Genomic DNA, 20,147 nt, shown 5'->3' with positions numbered 1-20,147 from the left:
GTCAGTGTGCACAAGCCTGCACCAGGTCCTCTGCATATAAATTATGGCTTCCGTATTAGTGCTTTTATGGGACTGCTGAGTGTGCGAACGAGTCGGTCTCTGGTTCTTCCACCTTCTCTTGGCCTCTTTTCGTTCTGTTTACTTGTCTTGGTCAACTTCTAGGTGATAGTTTGTGTTTTATCTTTTGACTCTATTTTATTTTTGTTATGTTTTATCACCATCCCTTAGAAGCCTGTTCTTTTCTAATGAAGGGGAGGTGGAAGGAGCTGGGAGAGGAAGGGGGAGGGGGGATGGGAGGACCTAGGAGAAGTAGAGGGAGGGGAAACTGTGCTCAGGACATATTATGTGATAAAAGAACATGTTTTCAATAAAAGGGAAAAATACAAAATGAAAAGAGAAAAAGAAATGGACCAACTGCAAAAAATGGTCATTCATATCACCTGTAACAAAATATTAGGAATAACCGGTTTCATTACTGAGACATTGACTAAATGAGTGTACTCATACTCAAAAGAAACTGCTTCATAGCTGCTTCAGAACAAAATTTTAAATAAAAAATATTCATGGTACATTAATAAATAATGGTTCAGGAGAAAAATATTATTTTCCTTATATTAAGATTATTTCAGGTTGTTCTCAAGAGAGTGCTAAAGGAAAGCCTCTGAGATCAATGTGGACAATGTACTTCCTCAGCAGAAATGTAGATGGGGGGATTCTGAATGTTTTTAATAATTTCTATGGATGAGAGTTAGTTATCGGAAAAACCAGAAACCTCAGGAATGTTGTTCACACTGAAGGCTTCAAGAATAAAATCACAGTTATTTCTGAGAAATATTTATCTCAAGGCACTAGAAACACCTGATAAGACCTTTAAAACAGTTGGCTTTGTGTGGTTGTACCTGACATGGAGATATACAAACTTTGCTACTTCTAAATAAGTTGAAATGGAACTTAGTCAAAGACTGAGGGCTCTGTGGTCCTCACACCACAGATTAGGACTTGGCTCATTTAATAAAACAAGTCGAGTTTACACGTGGAAGAAACACAGAGTCGTGGAGATCTTATACTCCAAAAACTCATATATCTAAAGTAAAAAAAAAAAAAAAACTGAAGTTATCAAACAGCATTGTGGTTCCTGATTTTTATTTTATTCTACAAGTTTCCATATTTTATAAAACTTTTACAATCAGTACACATTACTTTTATAATCAATCAAAGAAATATTTTTGTAAATGTGCAAATAGGCAGCCCTCAAACTACCAAGAACCTGGAAGAAAAAAAATGTCTTTAAGCCAAAATACCAGCTACCTCAAGAAGGTTTGGAGAGCCTAGACTAGCCACAACAGCAACACTGTGACAGAGTCACAACACCTCCTAGACAGTGACTATCTGAGAGGCGAAGTGGGAACGATCGAACATCTGCAAAACGGGAGGAGAAAGAGAAGATGGATGAGCTAGCGAGGCCCAGGGACTAACAGTGGAAAGTGAAAAGCTAAAGGGAAGCTGGGAAGGGAATAGGAATATGGAGGACCATCCAGGCATGAGAGCAGCTAATGCTAATGCGTCTACACACAGAAAAGTGGCCAACTGTGCACCTGCCCATTTGTAGGGTGGATATGGGAGGAGCTGGAGTAGGACCATGGAGTAGGAGCTCATGGACTGTCCCTGAAGACTCACATCAGAAATAAGCAACTTCTAAAGCCCACTCACTGTCCAATATGGTAGCCACTAGTCACAGAGGTTATTTAAGTTTACTTAATAGGTACTTTTCTGTATAAGTAACATGAGTTTGCTCTCAGGGTGACAAGACACTATTTTGACTCTTCTATATAGAATTCAGTAGTTTCTATCACATTTACAAGATTGTATACCACTGTCTGCTATCGGGCATAGAGTTTGTTTTTAAGACCAGGTCTTGCAAAGTCGTCTAGGCTGGCCATCTTTCTACCTCAACCACTCAAGTCCTGAGATTACAGGCATGTACCAAACACCTGGTTCTAGCATATGTAATACTTTTACTGTTATAAAACGCTTTGGTCAAATCCATCTACCCGTTTACTTCCCTTTAACTCGTCCCCCACCACTTCTACCTCATTTATCTCACAATTTCCCTTGCCCTTAAATAAAAAAAAAAATCGAATCCACTTAGTGCTGGTACCTTTGCACCAGTATGAGAGGACTCTCTACTGGGGTATGTGCAGCCTCTCAGGGTCTATATTCCTAAAGAAAACTGACTCGCCCCTCCCCCTAGCAGCTCAGGTAGGAGTGTGACTCCATGAGGCGCTCTCTGCTCCATGCAGGGATTTTAGCTGGCTTGGCCCTGTGTAGACCTTTTGCATACAGTCACAGACACAACATGCAATTGTCCTACTATGTCCTGTTTCTCTGCAGACATCCACTGCCTCTGGTTTTATAGTCTTTCCATCGCATCTTCTGAGGTGATCCCTGGGAATTTGGAGGAGGTAATATGATCTAGATCTCTAACTTGGAGCTGGGAACTTGACAGTTTCTTTTCTGCACATAGACCATGGGTCTCTATGTTAATCACTATCCATTGCAAAAGCAAGCTTCTCTGATGACGGTCAAGAGATGCTCTAATCTATGGTATAAAAATAAGAAGTGAGGAGCAGTTTATTACTCTGTCCGTTTAACAGAGAAACAGTGTTCAGTTTCTCATAGGGCCTAGGGCCTATGTCAGCTACTCGCCGTTAACAGTGGCAGGCAGGTCTGTCTTGTGAAGCAGGCCTTCAATCCAATTAGAAAGAGGCTGTTTACTCCCATGCCATTCACAAAATTAAAAATGTTTAACTCATTTGTGTCACATTGGCCATGTTTCAAGTGACTAATGGTTTCACGTCAGATGGAAAAAAAGAAACATTTCCATCATTGTAGAAACTATAACTTTACGCAGTGTTACTCTGGGCATCCCTCAGAGTCTACAGAGCCGGTAGATCATAGAATAAGGGTGGGTGTGGATGGAACTCAAAGGCTGCAAATCAACTGAAATCCAACTCACTTGACTGTCGGATGCAAGACCTTGGACCTTTCGCCTAACTTTCCTGAGTCTTTTTTATGCATTAAATGGAATGATTTTTTTTCTGGAGGTGGGGTAAAATGGTACCCAGAATGTAAACCAGAAACCCACGGCCATTATACAGAAGAGCCTTTCATGGGCATCACCTAGACCCAAAACAGTAGTCAGTCAGACCTACTCAGACCCAGAAACATAGCACTCAAAATCAGTATAGAAGTAATAGCTCCTCAGCCTTCCTGAGTCTCTTTGAAGGTCTCTGGCTTTATACTTAATGTCGGCCTGAGAAGATGAGCCCTTCCCGGCCCCATCCTACAGATGAAGTAACTGAGCTTCAGTGAAGAGATCGGTAGGGCAGCTGCAAGTCCTTCTCAGTCGTCTGATGAAATGGCCGAACAAGCTCACATTCAGGGGGCTTTCAGAATCACAGTCCAACGTCTTTCTTGAGTTTTATTGGGCCATAAAGGAAAATGAAATTGCATCATTTGCGCAAAAAATAAATGGATGGAATCGAAGATCATCATTTAGGAGAAATAATTGCCAGACTCAGAAAGACAAATTTTGAGTGCGTTTTCTCCTATATGGGATGTAGATTGAGAGGGGGAGAGGAGGGAGGGAAGAGAGAAATATTGAGACACAAAAGAATAGAAGATAAACTATTAGAGACAAGGAATAGGTGGGGGGTGGGGAAAGAGGCGATTATGAGGGGTGAATATGAGTGTATCATATATATGTGTATGAAACTGTCATAATTAACCCATTATTTTGCATAATTGATATATGCTAATAGAAGTTTAAAGATGATAAATAAATAAACAACCCCCTCCTTGAACAGACTGTGTCTATCAGGAAAGATGAAGAAGAGCTTGGAATAAGCCACAGGGTCACACAGAGAACACAGACACCACATCCAGGCATCCACTACTGGGGAAGGAAACGGAAAAACCAAACACACAGCTTGTGAAAATAGAATTGGATGTCCTTCCCAATCAGAGCTGAGCTCTGACCTCCAAAAGGAGGAATGAGAAGGAATCCGCCTCCCAGGGTGGGTAAGGGTAAACAGAAGCAAAGGTGTCCCTGCTCAGTTATGGCATAAAACACAGTTGTGGGATGAGAGAGCCAATTTCCGTATGACAGGAGAAGGCATATAAAGGATATGTGGAACCTATCCCTGCCTGACCACATTATAACTAGACAAGGGCTGGAGGAGCACTACAGCTAATTAACTGTGGCCCCTTTAAAAAAGAGAGAGAGCTCCGCTTGTTTTTATGAAGGCGCCAAACATAAGTAGCAGGATTTAAACTCTGTTCTCCGCACGCATTTATGCTTCCCCATAACCTGCTCCGTTTTTCCCCAGGTTCTAAACTAATGAAATGCTTATTTAGATGCTGGGGCCATCTGTGGCTGGTACCTGCCATGTGTATCCCTGCTCCCCAACCACAGGTTGATGACATCTTGGAGCACAGGGAATTTCCCAAAGGGAGCCTTAGTTGTGTGGGGAATGAAAGTCTGAGAAGAGAGGTCAGGCACTGGCGCTCCCCTGCTCTGCCAGGAAATGCTGACAGCTGGCGTGCATGCGGGCAGACTCATCTACCAAGGGACACATTAGCCTGCTCAGGGAACAGAGGCCCCACTCTGACACCATAGGTGTGGGTTCCACACACTAGTGACACTTAGAGCCGAGGCTGTCACTCCCGCTTGCCCCCACTCTACCTTCTCCACCCATACAGAGAATACCAACCCATCTGGCTTCATCCGGCCTATTTGGCTGCTTGCTCTGGGATGGTTTCTGCTCATTGGCCCATGTGATTTTTAAACATCAGGTGGATTACATTCCCTTCAATTAATAATGTTGGCACCAGGGCCTGCCTGTCACTATGGGTCCTTGTACATTCTCCTGATAAGTGTTCCCTGGCCCCCAGCACTGGCAGCCGCGGGTCCCAAGACTTGTGTCTGTCCACAGCAGTGACAGGCGAGAACAGCTGGTGGAGCACTTGTAGCCTTGCCCTTGGATGAGCCCTGTGGACAGCAGGCTCCTCATTCATGCTGTCCTTGCAGCAGCCTGACCCTCTGGGACCTCTACCCCAGCTTCTCTTGACAAACAAGATGTTGCTGTTTCTGGCTATTTTTCTTTCCGCCCAGGTCCAGACTGGCGGCTCTATGACAAAAATAAAACATCAAGTCCTAACCATGCCTCACTTGCCGGACTCTGGCCTTTCCCTGCTTGGTCGTCCTAATCACCGTCCCTCAAGATTGTTTGATAGGGGCTTTCTCTGTAGGTCATTCCTTCCTCGTGGCTCAATGAGGGCCAGAATTCACCTGTGTTGTGCCTGGTGTTTCCGCAAACCTGGCAAAGATACCTGTTTGTGGAGTAGATGAATTGCTTGCCTAAGAGGAGACGGCCAAGCAAACAAACAAAAGAGCACAGTGTGAACAGTTACTTTTGCTTGTTAAGGTAAATATTAAGTTCTTTGGGAAGGTACCAAATGTCCAAGGGCCTGGTCATAGGTAAGTATGCAGTGAGGCCTGGAAAGAAACTGCTCAACAATGAATCCTTAGGGTCACAGGACTGGCTACAATGTTCCTGCATAAGTGACAATGCAAAAAGTCAGCTGGAGGGCTGATGACATCCTCCAGAGGTAAGGATACATGCTGCCAAGCCTCACCACCTGAGATCAGTATCAGGACTCATACTGTATAAAGAGTGAACCAGCTTATAAATAAATTATATAGATGATAGATAGATAGATAGATAGATAGATAGATAGATAGATAGATAGATAGATAGATAGATAGATAGATAGATAGATAGATGAGTGGGTAGTTGGGTGGATAGATAGATAGATAGATAGATAGATAGATAGATAGATAGATAGATAGATGAATTAAATTTTTTTAGAAACAAATTCTGAGGTTAGATTGCTTCCCTAGTAAGCTCTGAGTCCCTTTGGATTTCTTGTCCTTGAGCCCACCTTGTGTAAACTTCTAGGTTGGGCTGTGAGGTCAGCTCTTCCCTATAAGGAACCCCCTGCTGGTGATGAGAAATCATTGGGTAGACAATGACAGTAAGGAGAGTTTCTGATCGTTCTGATGGTCCTGGGCCCTTGAAGCACACTGGCTCCAGCCACTGCAGTTTCTGAGATTGTAGGAATGCTAGGAAGTAGACAGACCACAGTGTTTGAGACTACGGTTCATCCTCACAAGGGCTGGGGAGGCCAGGGAAGAGACGGAAGATACAGCCCAAGGAAATCCAGGTCCCAATGCCATCAACAACCAGCCTGGAGCAAATGGGTTCTCCTCCTGATGCCAAATGACCACATAGTATGATTCTGTCTTCTCTTTGAGGGCTGGCCCTTCTACCAACCAACAATGGTGCTACCTAAATCCCGTACAACACAGACTAAGTTCTTCCTCCATTCCTTTCTCCCAGGCCTTTGGGAATTTTGTTTATTTTGATCAGTTTTTTATGTTTTGTTTTTTTGTTTTGGGGTGTGTTTGTTTGTTTGTTTGTTTGTTTGTTTGTTTGTTTTGCGATAGGACCTCACTGTGTAATCCCACCTGCCAGGAACTCAATATCATCTGCCAAGAGCCTCTCAATAGCTAGGGTGTCAGGCGTGTAATCCATTTCCAGTCTTAGCTCTTCTGAGAAAAAGAAAGAGAATAGGAGAAGGAGGAAGAGGAAGAAGAGGAGGAGGTGGAAGAGGAGGAGGAGGAAGAGGAGGAGGAAGAAGATGGAGGGAGCAAAAACTCAAAAGGAAAGAAAAAGTAAATCTGGAGAAAATATTTTTTAAAAGAACAAAGAAATGGGAAGGAGGTGTGACCCAGCTTGGAATTCCAAATGTAAAAGGCCATAGAGTTGTCCAGGGCCAGGCCTGGAAAGGTTCTACTGAGTGGTCCTGAGGAAGGTGAGGACCATGGTCCCAGCCTCTAGTCCCACCCTCCTTCAGGCTTCTTTCAAAAGCACCCTGCTACCACAAACCTAAAAAACCATTTCTCCAGGAGGTGGGCTTGGTTATCAAAAGCTTCTTTGGATCCCTCTCCACCCAGAAACAGTTATTTCAAGTGATGTTATTGGTCTTGCCTGACTCTTAGGAAGGGCTTGGAAGGATTCAGAGGCCCAACAGTTTACTGCCTTGTCTCCTGATTCATGCAATTCTGCACTTCAAATTGCTTCAGTTCAAACTCCTTATGATTTTTTTCTGGACTGCTGGGAGGAGAGAGTATTGATTCTGTGTTTTGATAAGGTCAGCAATGATCAACTCTGACAGTCAGGCGGACGGTCTGTCCCCTTCCCCCTCCACTGGATATGGCTGCACATGCAGAAAAGGAGAGAGGGAAACAAAGGCGATGGGGGTAGGAGAAGGCAATACCTTTTGTCTTCGTGGTTCTGAAAACCTCTTTAAGCCCCATCAGCAAAAGTGGGCTCATCTGGGACTGCAGCCTAGGAGAAGCATAAGGGCACACTTGATCTTTTCCGCGTACAGTTTCATTTCCCTTTCCCCTTGTGTGTTCCTGCCCTGCAGCTTATTCTCCTGATGGTGACTCATTTTCCTCCAAAGAACCAATTAAGTTCTCCGTAACATCAGCAGACTCGCGATGACACTGATTAACGTTCAGAACCTGTAGGACTGTCGAGATGGAGATGACTAGGAAAGCACAGAGAAGGCCCCTCTGAGGCTTCCCGCAGTTGATTTGAGCTTGATGAGAAAAGTGCTCAGATTTTTCTCGCTTAGCTATGGCCCAGGAGGGGATGCTGCCTGGAGCTGCCTCCCCAGAAAGAGACTGCCTCTCCTTGAGAATGCCAGGCAGTTTTCCAGAGCAATTCTATCAGTCCGGGGGCTCACTCCTTGGAGGCTGATAGGATTTGGATGGGAAGAGTCCTCCCTCAAGAGACTGGCCTGTTGAAGACTTGATCCCCAGTCAGAGGTACCATTGGATGAAGAAGGCACTGACTTCATCATTGAGTCAAGCATTTGATGAGTTTATGTTGAATGGGCTCCTGGGAATAAGTAAGAAATAAGAAGTAAGTCAGAGAGCATGACTTTGAAGAATATGTTGTATGCCTGGCTTCAGCAAGCAGCTTGAAAGGCCACTGTGTTGACCTGCATCATGTGGACGGACAGAAGAAGCTCATCAGGGGATGTCCTTGGACCCCTTCCCCTTTCACATTTCTGCTCTAACACCGGCATGAAAACAAAGGTGCTAGCTAGCCATGGACTCCTCCTTTTACCCTATTTATGGTGGATACTTTGTAACAGCAAGGAGAGGCAGAGTAACACAGAGACCTCCCAGATGATACTTAAACGTTGTCAAGTTTCTCCAGAAAGAAAATCTAGAACTTCTATCACATTCACCAGATGACTCATAACCTAAGGGGAGTTAAAAATGCTCCACACAATCTTTTCAAAAGCCCCTTGGGGAAAATTGGTTTTCGCCAATGAATCGTCACTGGGTGTATTAACCACTGTATAGGGCAGGCCTGGTGCCACCACAATAAACACAATGGTAATTTTGTAAATATTTTGTTTCATTTTGTTTGTTTTGGCATTTTTGTCTTATTGGCCTTTGTTCTTTGATTTGATTTTCATTTTTGAGGTTTTGTGGAGGGATTTATTGTTTCTTGTGTGTGTGTGTGTGTGTGTGTGTGTGTGTGTGTGTGTGTGTGTGTGTGTGTGTGTGTGGTTGGTTGTTGTTGTTGTTGGTGGTGGTGGTGGTGGTGATGGTTTCTTGAATTTTTGTTTTTGTTTTGAGGAAATGATCATAAAGTTGAATGAATAGAGAAGCAGGGAGAATATGGGAGAAATCGGGGGAGAAAAACATGATAAAAATATAGTGTATGAAAATAATTGAAGCCCATTGGAATTCCTCAAGCTTCCCAAACCACCTCCCATCTGGCAATTCCATTGGAGGTAGCCTGAGATACCAAGGCCTAGGACAAAGACTGATGTCTTCAACAAGTCTATGTGACTTGCCCTAATGTTCCAGTGATCTGAAAACCTAGATGACACCAAGCTGCCTGACTAGCTATTTAATAGGCCTGCTAACTAATGAAAAGGGACATTGGTACCCACGTCACAAGAAGCAAGTGTCCCTGTGTGAATGTCAGTTAGCCGCCAGCTGTATAACTCTCCTCAGGTCCAAGTGTCATTGGATCGGAACCAAAGACAATATATTCAAAGCCAATGACCAGCTTAGTTGAACGGCTCAAATCACAACATTAAACACATCAGAAATCAGAGCTACTTCTGAGTGGAAAGCTAACTACGGTGAAGAGCACTTCAGGCACAGGACCTCATGGAACACACAGCCCTTTAAAGGACCTACATCTCCCTCATACAGACGAGCAGTTTGATTTATTCACCAGTAGAAAGGCAACATGAATAAGGGCCCTCATAGACTAGGGAATCAGGTTTTACAAGATCTCATTTACAAATGATAGGAGAATCTCTGGCCTCCCTCTTTTAATGGTTTTCTTCTCCAAAAGATTGGTCTCATCACCTTGAGTACTTGGACATCCTCCTCATTGGCTCCTTTATATATTCACTCTTCTCATCATTGGAATCCTGACGGTATTGTTCTGATGCTTGACAGCAATGCCCATACTACCTTCCCTGACTATGTGGTCATCCTGGCCCCTCTGCAGAACCCTCCTCCTCCTACCAGCTCCTAGAGCTTAGTCCCCTCCACCTCCACACCACATCGTAGAAGTGCCTGTGCCACATGAGAAGCCGTCATCCATTATGAAGAGTCCGGACGAGCTAACACTGCTTGAGCCCACTTGCCAACATTGCCAAACCTCAGCCCTTCTGAGTGAGAGCCACTGAGATCTCCTCATTGTTCTGGCTGAAGCTTAATGTGGAGAAACCAAGGCACTGAGAAGTGGAAGCTTGTCCTTAACAACTGAGAACAGAACAGATCAAACGATCTGAGACTAAATCAAGGGACTAGAACCCTACCTTAACCTTAATTTCAGGGTAACAGGGTCACAGCCTGTCTGTCTGTCAGTCTATCTGTCCAATCGAATAACCTAGACTTAATATCAAAGTCCCTGATTAAAAACAGGAAAACTAGAATTGCGAAGAAGTGCCTTTATCTATGATATATTCACTTTAACTTCCTGACTGCTGGCTATTTCCAGGAAGGCTGTAACTTAGCCCTTCATAATGCCTGAGGCCTGACAAGTACTCAGTGGATATGGGAAGGGGAGGGGGGAGAAAAAGAGAGAGAAAGGAAGGGAAGGGAGAATGGGAGGGGAGTGTAGAGGAGAGAAGGGGGATGGGGAAGAGGGCAAGGCTATTTCACAAGGTATTCCAAACTGTTCTGATTAAAAGGAGAACTACTATCAGTGCCTCTTTGTCCCTGGTAGAATAAAATCAAGCCAAGAATCATGTAGAATTATCAGGCAATCTGCACTGATGGTCTCCTCTAAGCCTTGGGTATGCACAGGTCCCCTAACCAGCCCAAGTTTCCCAGTACCTGGCACCCACACCCATCCTCCCATACCTTTCTCCTCCTCATCATTCCTGCCCAAAGGCAATGCTGTCAAAATCATTTCCAGGGGCTGCTGCATGTACTCAGAAGTCTCAGGGCAAGCTGCCTCGAGCAGGTACTGAAACAGCTTATCTCAAGACCCCTTGGGTGTGTGAGCATGTCCTCATTGCCCTTAGCCACCAGTAGCCTGTCAAATAGTTATTTAGCAAATATCTTCTAGTCCCCCAAATTAGACAAAGAGCCAGAAATTGGCCAACAGGCACAAACATCACACTTGTGGGCCCCAGCTTCATTACTTTAAAATAGTAACTCCAGGCAGAACAGTCTACAAGGTACAGCAGGTTAGGAAAGCCAGAAGGATCAGCGTGTCCGTTCCAAGTAGGCTCACTGGGGTAGCAGATCCAGAGACTAAAAACATTTCTCTTTCCATTTACTGTTCAGTTTTTATTTAAAGGGAAAGTCCCCAAATGGAATAGAGAATGCTTGGGTTCTTCTAAGGGCATCTTCCTTTCTGTGACACCACAAGCCTGCTCTCCATTTTTCCAAGCTCCAGAGAGAAACCCTGCTTGCCAACACTTGAGTGATTTCACCTCTAGCGTTGCCATGGTGATGCACATCCCTGCACAGACTGGAGAAAAGGTGCAGCTCCAAGTGACGATGAATATGAATGAAGCCCAGCATTCTGCCCAGGGTGAGGATGGGCTCTCCTAGAGGAGCTTGGTTGCACAGAGGCCTGAGTCCACACGGCCTCTGCCCTCAGATAACCTGAGGCAGATTTCCCCCACTTAGGACAGAAACCTCATCTGGCAGAAGTTCTGAGGACCCGTGAGAGAAGGGACCGGATGTCCAGGAAGAATTCACAGAGCATCTATAATAAGGCAAGCTGCAAACCGCATGCTGTCCTGGACTATAGAGGGTCTCCATGGCACCCTGGGTTTAAGAGTCATTGGTTTTCCTCCCGGCTTGGCCCATCTGTAGTTTGCCACGATATTGTTGAGGTACACCTACAAAACAAGAGTACAATGTGGTGATTCCTCAAGAATCTAAGACTGAACCCTGCTCCCTGCGAGCTCTCCAGCAGAAGGTAGGATCTGTAGCCTAGATCCTCCCTTTCCTCACTCTCAGACAAGGGTCGCCATAAAGCCACTGAGAAGGCACCTGCTATGTGCCACAGACAAGGTACATTAACCCCATAGTTAAGTGACTCTATGCACTAGGAAGCAGCATCTTCATTTCAGAAAAAAGGGGGGGGGGATGGGGTGGCTGGGAGAGGTTAGCCAACTTACCCAACTTACAGAGCAAGCTGGAGATGAAAATGAGTCTGAGTGCAAACGGTCTTAGCTGGAGGCTTACCTCAGGCTCACCACCACTGTGCAGCTACATCAGCCGTTAGGGCAGTTAGGGCGGATCTCAGGCCAGCTGAGGACAGTTACACGCCACCGACTTCTGCAGTTGGACTGTGTTCAGCTTTCTCTTGGCTTCAGTCGCAACTGAAGCCGCCCTCCCCCCTCCCACAGCTCCTATAGGCTGTTTTGTTTTTCCACTCTTGATGTAGTCAAGTATGAGTGACAAGCGTCAATCCCTCCATATTTCCTTTGAGGAAATGGAGGCTCACAAGGCGTGCTCAGACTCTGGTGGGTGTCAGTGTTGGACTTGGAGCTGCCTCCAAAGCCAAGGTTTCCACATAGATACACTAACATTTTCCCTTTTTTCTTTTTATAAAAAAATCTATACTTGCCAAGTTCTAGGTTAAATGACCATCTCTACAAATTGAGAAAATACAAGAGTCTGGAAGGATGGGGACACTGGTGTTCCTCTCTTACTGCCACCTTCCTGGCCACATTAACAGCCTTTCATAGGCATAAATGTATCTCAACTGATTCTATCTCCTTTTCCACCAATGCTAATTGGATATCTGTTATAGGTGACCCTGTAACTAGGCACAAGGGACAGAGAATAAAGGGTTCAAGCCCTGTGTTCCCACTAAGTCAGTCCTTACAGATGGCCCCGACAGGCACCATGGGGTCTCATAAATGCCCCTATGGGGCACACACTGTGACAATGCTCTCTTCTTAGCTTGGAGACTGATGGAGCTGACCAACCAGCTCTCAAGGTCATTCAGTGAGCGGGAAGCCAGTGTAAGAGCCAGGGGTACCACCCACACCAAGGCTGAGAATGAAATCAGACGACCCGTAGTGCTTTGCTCTGCATCAAGGGCAACTCACTTGGAGAACACTGAGAAGGGAACACTTGTGCCTAGGGCTTACAGAGGTTTACAGTGGCAGGAGACTTGGTGCAGACAAGATCGGGGTAACACAGCAAGGGTTCCAAAGTAGCAGCCTGGTCTCCTGAAGTGAATTACAACACAACAGAACACATGTGGGGAATGTTTTGTTTTCTAAGGGGTCCTTGTCACTTTTCGTAGATTTTACACACACACACACACACACACACACACACACACACACACACACACACGCACACCTGCCAAAGAGAAAAAAAGAAAAAGACCACTGCCTTCTGGTGACACCCTTGATCTGAGGGGAAGTCCGTGGGAGAAAGCTGTCCCTCTGACAAGCACAATGTGAGGATATGAACTCACACAGGGTCGACAGGAGGACCCCAGGGATGCAAAGCTGTGTTTATATTTTTCACATCTCCCCCCCACATACACACCTCTTGTTGGTACATCCTGGACTGTGGGAAGTAGATGAATCTGTCCAAGAGGGATGGAGGAGAGAAGCCAAGCTCTGCTCAGACCAGAAGTAATCTTTCTGAACTTCATTTGTAATCAGCACCTACAACCTGGACAGTTCTCCCTCAGGGTATCCGGGTGACCCAAGGAGATGATGCTTCTCCCCACCCCCACCCCCACCCCCACCGCAAGCTTTCTCCCTCAGATTTTGCTGCATTTCTAGCTATGCACCTAATGATATGAGCTAAACCAGACTCTGTCGGAAAGGCTTGTGCCTGGAGCATTTGGCAGGGCACGTGACTAATCTGCATGATGCTCACTGTGAAGATGGACAGAGTAAGGCCTTTTGGGGTTAAACAGTCTGTGTATACAGCAGCATCAATCACCACTCCACAGTGGGCCTCGAAGGCGGGGTCTCATCAATAATAGCATAGGGAGTGATGCCAAGTTCCCACAAGGGCAGGGTCAGACTGCTTAGCTGGGAGAATCAAAGGCTTTCCAAGATGATTCTGTTTGAACTGTGCTCCACTCACTGCCTGTGCCCACGTTTACAAAACCAGCTGGACTCGATGCCATCATCCAATTAGCACCAGCCAGTACCAGCTCCCTGGGGCCAAAATGAAACAGGCAGGATGAGATCAAACCCTAGCCCCATACTTTTAGAGGAGATGTCTAGAGGCACAGGAAGCTGCCAGGGGAGGCAAAATGTGCCTACTGCAAGCGGCTGACAGTGCCAGCATAGGCCAGCAGCACTGGTGAAGACAGGGACTCAGGACATCATTGCTATGCCCTTCTCGGGCTGGCAGTGAGACAAGTCCCATAGAGTCAGAGATAAAAGGCAGCGTCTCTTCTGAACAACTTCACAGTCTAGCAGGAAATACACAGCCTGTTGAAATACAATTCTAAAACCTGAGAGAAGGGCTGTAATTGAATGAAGAATAGAGGACTGTGGGAGCAGAGCAAAGGGCACCAGATTCAGCTGGGCAGCAGAGGGACTGGCCTGGAAGGCTTCCTGGAGGAGGTGATACATGTGTTGATTCTCAGGAACAAACTGGTGCTTAGCAGGAGCCTGCATTGAGCTGTCAAAACAGGGAGTGTGGTCAGAGCAGAACAAATGATGGAGGGCCAATTAAAAACCTGGAAACAAGGGCGCTGTCCACCAGCTATGGGGGCACTCACCTGTTATGTAAGCATTTGGGCAACTGAAGCAGAAGGCTATCAAATTTAATGAGAGACAGGAGAGAGAGAGAGAGAGAGAGAGAGAGAGAGAGAGAGAGAGAGAGAGAGAGAGAGAGACCTAAGTCAGTGATATACTTTAGCTTGTATCATTGGGAGAGCCTATGGCTACATATTGAGTTTGAGGTCAACATGTACTACATGAGTCCCTGTGTGACATGGGAAGAAGAGGAGGAAGAGGAAGAGGAAAGAGAAGATGATGAAGAAGAAAGAAAAGGAGGAGGAGAAGAGGAAGGAGGAGAAGAAGAGGAAGGAGGAGGAGAAGAGGAAGGAGGAGGAGAAGAAGAGGGAGGAGGAGAAGGAGAGGGAGGAGGAGGAGGAGTGAAGGAGGAGGAGAGAGAGGAGGAAGGGAGGAGGAAGGAAGGAGGAGGAGGAGGAAGAGGAGAAAAGGACAGTATTTAAATGGAATAATCAGGAAATAACACCAGATCTGAATCTTACGTCCACTCTGGCAGGGCTAGGGGACAGCTCAGGGACTAAAATGCTGTATGCAAACATGAGGACCTGAGTTTCCATCCCCAGTACCCATGTGACCTGGGTATCCATGCAACCCAGTACCCATGTAAGCCTGAAATCCCAGCATTGGAAAGACAGAGACAAAAAAGGTTCTGGGAGCTTGCTAATTAAAATAGCAAGTCCCAGGTTCACTGAGAGACTGTCTCAAATCATCCTCACCATATCATTTATATTATTATTATTAAAAATATTAACAATATGCAGAATGATAGAAGAGGATACCTGAAATAGACCTATGGCTTCCCCATTAACACATACAGACAACCCCCTGCACATGCATATTCACACAAATGCATGCAACACACACACACACACACACACGCAGACATGCATGGGTATATACATAAGGTTCCAAAAGTACCAAGGGCTAATCAATGAAGGGAAAGCTGTGGGCAATTTTCAAACCTACCATTCCAACAGTAGCTGATTTGCATGACTCCATGTTACACTGACCTTCAGAGATGCACAATGACCTTGGGACCAAAGAGCAGCTACGAGGGATGCAGGAAAATCCAGACTGGGATGTGTCTAGGAGATGAAACTATAGACATAGCGAGTGGAGCTCATTCCTTCTTCAAGAAGCTTTGCTGAGAAGAGGGAGGGCAGTGACTGAGGACCAACCAGGCAGGAGCAGTGTGAACCGTAGCAGGATGAGACTGGGGAAGGCTTAGCACAAGAGACAGCTGTCCATCCTCTTCCGTCCTCCCTCCCCCATCTCCCTCCCACTGGATCTCTTTGGAGACCCAGAGGATAAAAACGGTAGTAAAGTGCTGAGCACGATCTAGGGCTGCAGCAACCAATTTGGTGTCCTTGGAGGGAAGCAACAAAAATTCCACCTGGCAGAAGGCTCCGGCCACTTTCTCTGTCATTGATCCATGCTCAAGCACTTCTGTTTGGCCTCCACCTTCACTCCCTGGAGATCTCACTGAGCTACACGGTCATAAGTCATTGGCTTAATAGCTTTATTAGGGGGAGAAAGCTTAACAAAAGCAGGGCCGAGAAGGAGGCAGGCAACACAGTTGTCATCTCACTTCTATGACCTCCTGGGAACCCACCAGAAAATGCTCAGTCTTCATGGCAGGGACGATTAACCTTGGACAGGAGTAACTCTGGCCATAAACATGTTGCCTGCTTGTTTTCTTCCTTAAAGGCTTTATAATAAGAACAAGTGTCTCACGGTAACATGTCATCACGGGGCAAAGAGAGTCAGGTTGGAGAGAGCGCCTGAAGCCTTCCTGCTCTCAAATCTTTGCCTTGATCAATAAAAGATTACAACCAAGCCGCTCAGAGCTTAATTATTTACTGTTTCTGTGCTTTCGTCTATGAGAAATTTTCTGGAGAAATCCAACTGCCTGTTCAGTGCCATATGGAGTCAATACCCTGTACTCTATGAGTGTTAATGAATTAATTAATCAACTAATGGCAGTAAAGGTCTGTGGAGACCGCGGATGCTCAGCTCCCGAAGGGAACACTTTTCACTTGTTTTGGCAATAACTTTAAATCATTTGGTCCTAAGAATCCCAAGTAATTTCTTAGCCAAGTGCTCATTGGGTTGTATATATTGTCAGTGCCAATTATGTTGATAACATCTCCCTCTTTTGTTTTTCATGTTATTTCCACTTAAAAATCCGATTTCCAACGATCTGTGGAAAAGATAAGAGAGTCAACAGAGGACGGAAGCTCCTCCCCACAGCCAATCAGCAACCAGCATCTATGGAAGCTCCTCCTCTTGGCCAATCAGCAACCAGCACCTTCCCGGGTTCGAGGGTTTCACTGGTAAACCTTCCTGCAAACCCTTGAGTAGGAACTGAAATGTAGTGAGGTCGCGGATAAAATCTAAGATATGAAAGGAAAACAAACATAAAGCCAGGTCCAAATGACTGCACCAACTACATGTAATTACTACGACATTGATGAGACCTCGATGTACTATTAATCATAACCAAAGGCAGGAAGGTACTTAAGCCTTAAGATACTCCTCCTAGCAGTAAAGGACGCGTAGTAAGAGAGTTGCCAGGCAGCAGGAGGAATTGGGGCTCGCTTTTGAAGAAAGCAGGGAACTGAAAGTACCACTGAAAGAAACTACAAAATCTAGACTAGAAGGAGCTGCTTTTGAGAAAGAAGCCATGACTGTACACTGGTGTGATAAAGGCCAGAGGGAGGCTTTAGGCAGCTTGACAGCTTCTACGTGCTGTCAACATTTTCAGAGGAAGCGAGGGAGTAGTAACCTGATGGGGAAAGAATGTCCGATCTAAAGCCAGAGGAAGGGGACGGGAGGGGTAGATGACATGAGGCATAAAAAAGTCCCTGATGATCTTCACCTAGTGAGCTGCCAATCGGGAGGAATGAGGGGGCCATCAGAAATCTCACTGTTTTAAAAACCACATTTTATTGAATGTTGACAAAGTTAAGTTCTGACCCAAAATGGGATTTGAAAAATTGCAGAGCCCTTTCCTCAAGTCTATTTCAACGGTTTGGGCTGTAAAGCCGCAGAAATAAAATCAGGAGCAGTCACATTACCTCCGGCTCAGCTACCCAATAAGATTGCAAGATTGAGGGGATGGGGGCGGGGCGCCAAGGCATGCAAACACCAGGGGCTGGGTACAAGTTGTCTAGGAATAACAGTATGGAGTTCATACCAAAGGGTTCTCTCTGTCTCTCTCTGTCTCTCTCTGTCTCTCTCTGTCTCTCTCTCCTCTCTGTCTCTCTCTCTCTCTCTCTCTCTCTCTCTCTCACACACACACACACACACACACACACACACACACACACACACACACACACGCTCTCTCTCTCTCTCCAAAATCTATTGATGAGAAATAAAGGGACTTCGGTTGCCAGGGCTGAGAGATGTGCGCCTGGCAGAGCAAACAGAATTAAGAATGCTTTTTTACAGAAACCTTAATGAAGATGGTAATTGAGACCCATCAGGAGGGCAGGGTGAGTATGAAAACAACCAAGTCTGAGGCCAGGAGGGCCTCAGAGATCTGGTTTTACTATACACAAGCTGCGTGCCCTTGTGTGAGTTACTCAACATATCTGAACTCTGATTCCCTTTGATATGAAGTTCTTCTGAGAATTAGACCATTGACATAACACAAAGACCAGAATAAGAGTCTAGTCAGGGCACACACAGACAATACTTCCTCAGCACGGCTACTAAAGGATGAGGTTGTAGCACATTGTAGATCATACAGATTTTTGTGGGCTACACTTTGAACCCAGCTATTATCATTTCCAGGGGGGGCACTCTTGAGTTCAAGCAATCCACTTAAGAGACAAAAAAAAGTTATATTCCCAAATTAATTTACAAATTGGGCACTCTCTCTTCTTGCTTTTCAGCATCCTTTAAAGATCTAAGATCAGTTGGTGCATTTAAGAACACAAAATGTATTATGTATAACTCGGTTGTTCATAAAATTATCATGTTTGAGATATACGGAGATGCGAAGACTAGGAAAGAGAAGAAATTAAATACATGGGGGCTTATTCTCTTGTTTCTCCAGCTTGAGGAATAAAAAGCAAAAGGGTCTACGCAAGAAAGTTTCTGGCGGTCTTCCCATCCTTAAAGTACAACCCTTGTTCCTTCTCATAGATGTGTGATGTCGACCCAGAAAACACCTGCCCCCTGAGAGAAACTGACCCTGCCCCCTCCCTCACTTCAGAGAACCAGGCAGGTAGAAAATCAAAGATGGCTTCCCATGACATATTGTGACAAAGGGCTGCTATGGCGCCCTACAGAACACCCTGGCCTCCATCAATTAAAAAGGCTTAAGGATACTGTCTCATGTGAGGCTTAGAACTAGGACACCCTCCACGTAATCCAGCGACTCTTCACGTCTTACAGGATCCAAGCTCTTCCCATCTGTCTTCCAGCACCACCATTCCAAGCATATTACCCCTTGTCTTGCTTTTGAATCCTCATGGTGGTCAGATGGATACAACAGCTCCAGCCATCTAGCCTCACACAGCAACGCAAAAGGACCTACGGAGACCCTCTTCTCGTGTCTCTTTGACAGTCAGGAAAACAATCCCAGAAGCCCATGCCACAACAAGCAGACTGGGCTTTTATCTCCCTGGCCAAAAATACCATTGTGTGCTTCTTTCTAAAATAATCACTGGCAAGGGAAAATGTAATTTACATGGCTGATTTGTACAAATGAAGATTTACCTATCTGGACCAAGGTGAGCCCCAGTACCTGATAACTGGGTACTTGAACAAAACAAGATCTACTAGGAAACATGGGATATAGAAACATGTCCAAGCCACTGTTGTGTCAGGGTTTTTTCCTCCCAGCAAGATTCGGTCATCAGTCACCATGAAGCAGAGTTGCCGTGGTGACCTACAAAGCATCTTGGCTTCGGTGGGTAGGAAAACACAGCTATCTCTCTGCTGGACAGTCGTTCACTTACAGACTTGAGAATTCTCAAACGCATGTCTAGCAAATACTCCTATAGCCTTCTCTATCACAGGCTGTTTATTACTGAGCCAAGCTAGAAAGCACTGTGACACTCATTCAGAAACGTATCTCAGTGTTCCACCTGTCTCTCTTGCACCCCAGGACATTCAGGGTATAGTCCTTGACACAGCATCCCAAGGTGTGCAAATCTGGAAGGATCCAGGAGAGCAAGAACAGTCTATAACACTGATAAATGTCAGAAACAAGGGAAGCCCAGACAAACCCTTGCAGGGGTCGGAGTCCACTATTAGAGGAGCTCGTGCCATCGATACATTGTTTCGTGTGTGTTTGTTGTTTTGTTTTGTTTTGTCCCCTGAATTTCCCCTTTGTTCCCTTCTACTACATTCTTGCTATTATGTTTATACTTAGAAGCAGTTTAAATATTCTAAATCCTCTTGTGTTTAACCCATTTTGCTTATACATTTTTGACTATTGTAAAGTCAGGGTTTCTTCTCTTGATTTTTTTTTCTCTTCTGCTAAACTACTTCTGTCTTCCGCTGGCTGCTCCTTCCATTTTAGTTTATTGTGAACTCACGTTTTTTTCTCTTGACATTGTCTCTCTCCAAACATTATTCTGTCTTTTGCTTGCTGTTCTTTCAAGTTCATCTAAATTCTTCTTTCTTCCTTTTGTTTCCCCACCACCTTCCTTCATTCCATTATACTTTTGTTCAGTACAACAATAGTATAGTTAGGAATTTTTAACTTCAAAGCTTATTCT

The 20,147-nt window shown here is 45.2% G+C and overlaps 2 long non-coding RNA genes across 3 annotated transcripts; one reads left to right on the top strand and one right to left on the bottom strand.

Moving 5' to 3' along the window:
- Window positions 1-6,523: 6,523 nt before the first annotated feature.
- On the bottom strand, window positions 6,524-16,667 carry LOC108351773 (uncharacterized). Of its 2 annotated transcripts, XR_005488420.2 has the most exons (3): window positions 15,423-16,667; window positions 10,535-11,526; window positions 6,524-8,030 (listed from the first exon to the last, which is right to left on the bottom strand). It is a non-coding gene; the product is annotated as an uncharacterized LOC108351773 (long non-coding RNA). The 2 variants fall into 2 exon arrangements; XR_001839516.3 differs by lacking the exons at window positions 6,524-8,030; window positions 15,423-16,667 and adding an exon at window positions 11,809-13,179 and having other exon boundaries at window positions 10,791-11,526.
- A 470-nt stretch (window positions 16,668-17,137) lies between these two features.
- On the top strand, window positions 17,138-18,512 carry LOC134480093 (uncharacterized). Its single transcript, XR_010054261.1, has 2 exons — window positions 17,138-17,909; window positions 18,312-18,512. It is a non-coding gene; the product is annotated as an uncharacterized LOC134480093 (long non-coding RNA).
- Window positions 18,513-20,147: the final 1,635 nt, after the last annotated feature.

The sequence above is a fragment of the Rattus norvegicus genome, chromosome 8 (genome assembly GCF_036323735.1).
Source record: "Rattus norvegicus strain BN/NHsdMcwi chromosome 8, GRCr8, whole genome shotgun sequence".
Classification (NCBI taxonomy): domain Eukaryota; kingdom Metazoa; phylum Chordata; class Mammalia; order Rodentia; family Muridae; genus Rattus; species Rattus norvegicus.
This window is presented reverse-complemented; position numbering and strand designations above follow the sequence as displayed.